The 5,000-nt window shown below is 46.2% G+C and overlaps 10 non-coding genes across 10 annotated transcripts in view; all 10 read left to right on the top strand.

Moving 5' to 3' along the window:
* The first annotated feature begins 344 nt into the window (after positions 1 to 344).
* Positions 345 to 463, top strand: LOC123416499. Its single transcript, XR_006616147.1, has one exon. It is a non-coding gene; the product is annotated as a 5S ribosomal RNA (ribosomal RNA).
* Positions 464 to 825: 362 nt separating this feature from the next.
* LOC123415262 lies at positions 826 to 944 on the top strand. The gene has a single exon (XR_006614982.1). It is a non-coding gene; the product is annotated as a 5S ribosomal RNA (ribosomal RNA).
* Positions 945 to 1,278: 334 nt separating this feature from the next.
* LOC123415876 lies at positions 1,279 to 1,397 on the top strand. Its single transcript, XR_006615569.1, has one exon. It is a non-coding gene; the product is annotated as a 5S ribosomal RNA (ribosomal RNA).
* A 232-nt stretch (positions 1,398 to 1,629) lies between these two features.
* LOC123415593 lies at positions 1,630 to 1,748 on the top strand. The gene has a single exon (XR_006615304.1). It is a non-coding gene; the product is annotated as a 5S ribosomal RNA (ribosomal RNA).
* Positions 1,749 to 2,083: 335 nt separating this feature from the next.
* Positions 2,084 to 2,200, top strand: LOC123416126. Its single transcript, XR_006615805.1, has one exon. It is a non-coding gene; the product is annotated as a 5S ribosomal RNA (ribosomal RNA).
* Positions 2,201 to 2,532: 332 nt separating this feature from the next.
* Positions 2,533 to 2,651, top strand: LOC123416397. The gene has a single exon (XR_006616060.1). It is a non-coding gene; the product is annotated as a 5S ribosomal RNA (ribosomal RNA).
* Positions 2,652 to 3,094: 443 nt separating this feature from the next.
* Positions 3,095 to 3,213, top strand: LOC123415251. Its single transcript, XR_006614971.1, has one exon. It is a non-coding gene; the product is annotated as a 5S ribosomal RNA (ribosomal RNA).
* A 448-nt stretch (positions 3,214 to 3,661) lies between these two features.
* Positions 3,662 to 3,780, top strand: LOC123415336. Its single transcript, XR_006615058.1, has one exon. It is a non-coding gene; the product is annotated as a 5S ribosomal RNA (ribosomal RNA).
* Positions 3,781 to 4,153: 373 nt separating this feature from the next.
* On the top strand, positions 4,154 to 4,272 carry LOC123416210. The gene has a single exon (XR_006615885.1). It is a non-coding gene; the product is annotated as a 5S ribosomal RNA (ribosomal RNA).
* A 695-nt stretch (positions 4,273 to 4,967) lies between these two features.
* The window catches only part of LOC123416394, a 119-nt gene continuing 86 nt past the window's right edge, over positions 4,968 to 5,000 (top strand). The window contains exon 1 of the ribosomal RNA XR_006616057.1: positions 4,968 to 5,000. This exon is cut by the window's right edge and continues 86 nt beyond it. This is a non-coding gene — a ribosomal RNA (5S ribosomal RNA).

The following is a 5,000-nucleotide window of genomic DNA, read 5'->3' as shown; positions in this document are numbered from 1 at the left end:
TGCGCCACGTGACAAGGATGACGCGGGACCGTGATCTATATGACCTCGTTTTCTTATTTTTGACGTTTACTAGTTTTCTTATTTTTGACGTTTGTGGTATGTTTTAGCTTGCCCCTCCCGTGTCCATTGCCACATTTGCCTCGACAACGGAGACGAGTTTAACACAAGAATTTCACCGCTCCCTCTCTACCCCGACAACACGAGCACCGCCACGACCTCTTTGACTTTTCCCACCGCGCATGACACCCAACGACTAGTAGTAGTACTAGTAGTAGTAGCAGTAGTAGCAGTAGTAGCAGTAGTAGTAGGGGCAAGCATAAGGAACAAATAGATAGTTGCATGTCGGATGCGATCATACCAGCACTAAAGCAGCGGATCCCATCAGAACTCCGAAGTTAAGCGTGCTTGGGGAACAGTAGTACTAGGATGGGTGACCTCCTGGGAAGTCCTCGTGTTGCATTCCCCTTTTTAAATATATTTTTGCGCCACGTGACAAGGATGACGCGGGACCGTGATCTATATGACCTCGTTTTCTTATTTTTGACGTTTACTAGTTTTCTTATTTTTGACGTTTGTGGTATGTTTTAGCTTGCCCCTCCCGTGTCCATTGCCACATTTGCCTCGACAACGGAGACGAGTTTAACACAAGAATTTCACCGCTCCCTCTCTACCCCGACAACACGAGCACCGCCACGACCTCTTTGACTTTTCCCACCGCGCATGACACCCAACGACTAGTAGTAGTACTAGTAGTAGTAGCAGTAGTAGCAGTAGTAGCAGTAGTAGTAGGGGCAAGCATAAGGAACAAATAGATAGTTGCATGTCGGATGCGATCATACCAGCACTAAAGCACCGGATCCCATCAGAACTCCGAAGTTAAGCGTGCTTGGGCGAGAGTAGTACTAGGATGGGTGACCTCCTGGGAAGTCCTCGTGTTGCATTCCCCTTTTTAAATATATTTTTGCGCCACATGACAAGGATGACTCGGGACCGTGATCTATATGACCTCGTTTTTTATTTTTGACGTTTACTAGTTTTCTTATTTTTGACGTTTGTGATATGTTTTAGCTTGCCCCTCCCGTGTCCATTGCCACATTTGCCTCGAGAACGGAGACGAGTTTAACACAAGAATTACACAGCTCCCTCTCTACCCCGACAACACGAGCACCGCCACGACCTCTGTGACTTTTCCCACCGCGCATGACACCCAACGACTAGTAGTAGTAGTAGTAGTAATAGTAGGGGCAAGCATAAGGAACAAATAGATAGTTGCATGTCGGATGCGATCATACCAGCACTAAAGCACCGGATCCCATCAGAATTCCGAAATTAAGCGTGCTTGGGCGAGAGTAGTACTAGGATGGGTGACCTCCTGGGAAGTCCTCGTGTTGCATTCCCCTTTTTAAATATATTTTTGCGCCACGTGACAAGGATGACGCGGGACCGTGATCTATATGACCTCGTTTTTTTTATTTTTGACGTTTACTAGTTTTCTTATTTTTGACGTTGGTGATATGTTTTAGCTTGCCCCTCCCGTGTCCATTGCCACAGTAGTAGTAGTAGCAGTAGTAGCAGTAGTAGCAGTAGTAGTAGGGGCAAGCATAAGAAACAAATAGATAGTTGCATGTCGGATGCGATCATACCAGCACTAAAGCACCGGATCCCATCAGAACTCCAAAGTTAAGCGTGCTTGGGCGAGAGTAGTACTAGGATGGGTGACCTCTTGGGAAGTCCTCGTGTTGCATTTCCCTTTTTAAATATATTTTTGCGCCACGTGACAAGGATGACACGGGACCGTGATCTATATGACCTCGTTTTCTTATTTTTGACGTTTACTAGTTTTCTTATTTTTGACGTTTGTGATATGTTTTAGCTTGCCCCTCCCGTGTCCATTGCCACATTTGCCTCGAGAACGGAGACGAGTTTAACACAAGAATTTCACCGCTCCCTCTCTACCCCGACAACACGAGCACCGCCACGACCTCTGTGACTTTTCCCTCCGCGCATGACACCCAACGACTAGTAGTAGTAGTAGTACTAGTAGTAGGGGCAAGCATAAGGAACAAATAGATAGTTGCATGTCGGATGCGATCATACTAGCACTAAAGCACCGGATCCCATCAGAACTCCGAAGTTAAGCGTGCTTGGGCGAGTAGTACTAGGATGGGTGACCTCCTGGGAAGTCCTCGTGTTGCATTCCCCTTTTTAAATATATTTTTGCGCCACGTGACAAGGATGACGCGGGACCGTGATCTATATGACCTCGTTTTCTTATTTTTATCGTTTACTAGTTTTCTTATTTTTGACGTTTGTGATATGTTTTAGCTTGCCCCTCCCGTTTCCATTGCCACATTTGCCTCGAGAACGGAGACGAGTTTAACACAAGAATTTCACCGCTCCCTCTCTACCCCGACAACACGAGCACCGCCACGACCTCTGTGACTTTTCCAACCGCGCATGACACCCAACGACTAGTAGTAGTAGTACTAGTAGTAGGGGCAAGCATAAGGAACAAATAGATAGTTGCATGTTGGATTCGATCATAACAGCACTAAAGCACCGGATCCCATCAGAACTCCGAAGTTAAGCATGCTTGGGCGAGAGTAGTACTAGGATGGGTGACCTCCTGGGAAGTCCTCGTGTTGCATTCCCCTTTTTAAATATATTTTTGCGCCACTTGGGAGAGAGTAGTACTAGGATGGGTGACCTCCTGGGAAGTCCTCGTGTTGCATTCCCCTTTTTAAATATATTTTTGCGCCACGTGACAAGGATGACGCGGGACCGTGATCTATATGACCTCGTTTTCTTATTTTTGACGTTTACTAGTTTTCTTATTTTTGACGTTTGTGATATGTTTTAGCTTGCCCCTCCCGTGTCCATTGCCACATTTGCCTCGACAACGGAGACGAGTTTAACAGAAGAATTTCACCGCTCCCTCTCTACCCCGACAACACGAGCACCGCCACGACCTCTTTGACTTTTCCCACCGCGCATGACACCCAACGACTAGTAGTAGTAGTAGTAGTAGCAGTAGTAGCAGTAGTAGCAGTAGTAGTAGGGGCAAGCATAAGGAACAAATAGATAGTTGCATGTCGGATGCGATCATACCAGCACTAAAGCACCGGATCCCATCAGAACTCCGAAGTTAAGCGTGCTTGGGCGAGAGTAGTACTAGGATGGGTGACCTCCTGGGAAGTCCTCGTGTTGCATTCCCGTTTTTAAATATATTTTTGCGCCACATGACAAGGATGACACGGGACCGTGATCTATATGACCTCGTTTTCTTATTTTTGACGTTTACTAGTTTTCTTATTTTTGACGTTTGTGATATGTTTTAGCTTGCCCCTCCCGTGTCCATTGCCACATTTGCCTCGAGATCGGAGACGAGTTTAACACAAGAATTACACCGCTCCCTCTCTACCCCGACAACACGAGCACCGCCACGACCTCTGTGACTTTTCCCACCGCGCATGACACCCAACGACTAGTAGTAGTAGTAGTAGTAGTAGTAGTAGTAGTAGTAATAGTAATAGTAGTAGTAGTATTGTAGTAGTAGTAGTAGTAGTAGTAGTACTAGTAGTAGTAGTAGTACTAGTAGTAGTAGCACTAGTAGTAGTAGTAGTAGGGGCAAGCATAAGGAACAAATAGATAGTTGCATGTCGGATGCGATCATACCAGCACTAAAGCATCGGATCCCATCAGAACTCCGAAGTTAAGCGTGCTTGGGCGAGAGTAGTACTAGGATGGGTGACCTCTTGGGAAGTCCTCGTGTTGCATTCCCCTTTTTAAATATATTTTTGCGCCACGTGACAAGGATGACGCGGGACCGTGATCTATATGACCTCGTTTTCTTATTTTTGACGTTTACTAGTTTTCTTATTTTTGACGTTGGTGATATGTTTTAGCTTGCCCCTCCCGTGTCCATTGCCACATTTGCCTCGACAACGGAGACGAGTTTAACACAAGAATTTCACCGCTCCCTCTCTACCCCGACAACACGAGCACCGCCACGACCTCTCTGACTTTTCCCACCGCGCATGACACCCAACGACTAGTAGTAGTAGTAGTAGTAGTAGTAGCAGTAGTAGCAGTAGTAGCAGTAGTAGCAGTAGTAGCAGTAGTAGCATAAGGAACAAATAGATAGTTGCATGTCGGATGCGATCATACCAGCACTAAAGCACCGGATCCTATCAGAACTCCAAAGTTAAGCGTGCTTGGGCGAGAGTAGTACTAGGATGGGTGACCTCCTGTGAAGTCCTCGTGTTGCATTTCCCTTTTTAAATATATTTTTGCGCCACGTGACAAGGATGACACGGGACCGTGATCTATATGACCTCGTTTTTTTATTTTTGACGTTTACTAGTTTTCTTATTTTTGACGTTTGTGATATGTTTTAGCTTGCCCCTCCCGTGTCCATTGCCACATTTGCCTCGAGAACGGAGACGAGTTTAAGACAAGAATTTCACCGCTCCCTCTCTACCCCGACAACACGAGCACCGCCACGACCTCTGTGACTTTTCCCACCGCGCATGACACCCAACGACTAGTAGTAGTAGTAGTAGTAGTAGTACTAATAGTAGTAGTAGTAGTACTAGTAGTAGTAGTAGTAGGGCAAGCATAAGGAACAAATAGATAGTTGCATGTCGGATGCGATAATACCAGCACTAAAGCACCGGATCCCATCAGAACTCCGAAGTTAAGCGTGTTTGTGATATGTTTTAGCTTGCCCCTCCCGTGTCCATTGCCACATTTGCCTCGAGAACGGAGACGAGTTTAAGACAAGAATTTCACCGCTCCCTCTCTACCCCGACAACACGAGCACCGCCACGACCTCTGTGACTTTTCCCACCGCGCATGACACCCAACGACTAGTAGTAGTAGTAGTAGTAGTACTAATAGTAGTAGTAGTAGTACTAGTAGTAGTAGTAGTAGGGCAAGCATAAGGAACAAATAGATAGTTGCATGTCGGGTGCGATAATACCAGCACTAAAGCACCGGAT

Source organism: Hordeum vulgare, unplaced genomic scaffold (assembly GCF_904849725.1).
Source record: "Hordeum vulgare subsp. vulgare unplaced genomic scaffold, MorexV3_pseudomolecules_assembly, whole genome shotgun sequence".
NCBI lineage: Eukaryota > Viridiplantae > Streptophyta > Magnoliopsida > Poales > Poaceae > Hordeum > Hordeum vulgare.
Note: the sequence above shows the minus strand (reverse complement) of the source record. Positions and strands in the feature narration are given on the sequence as shown.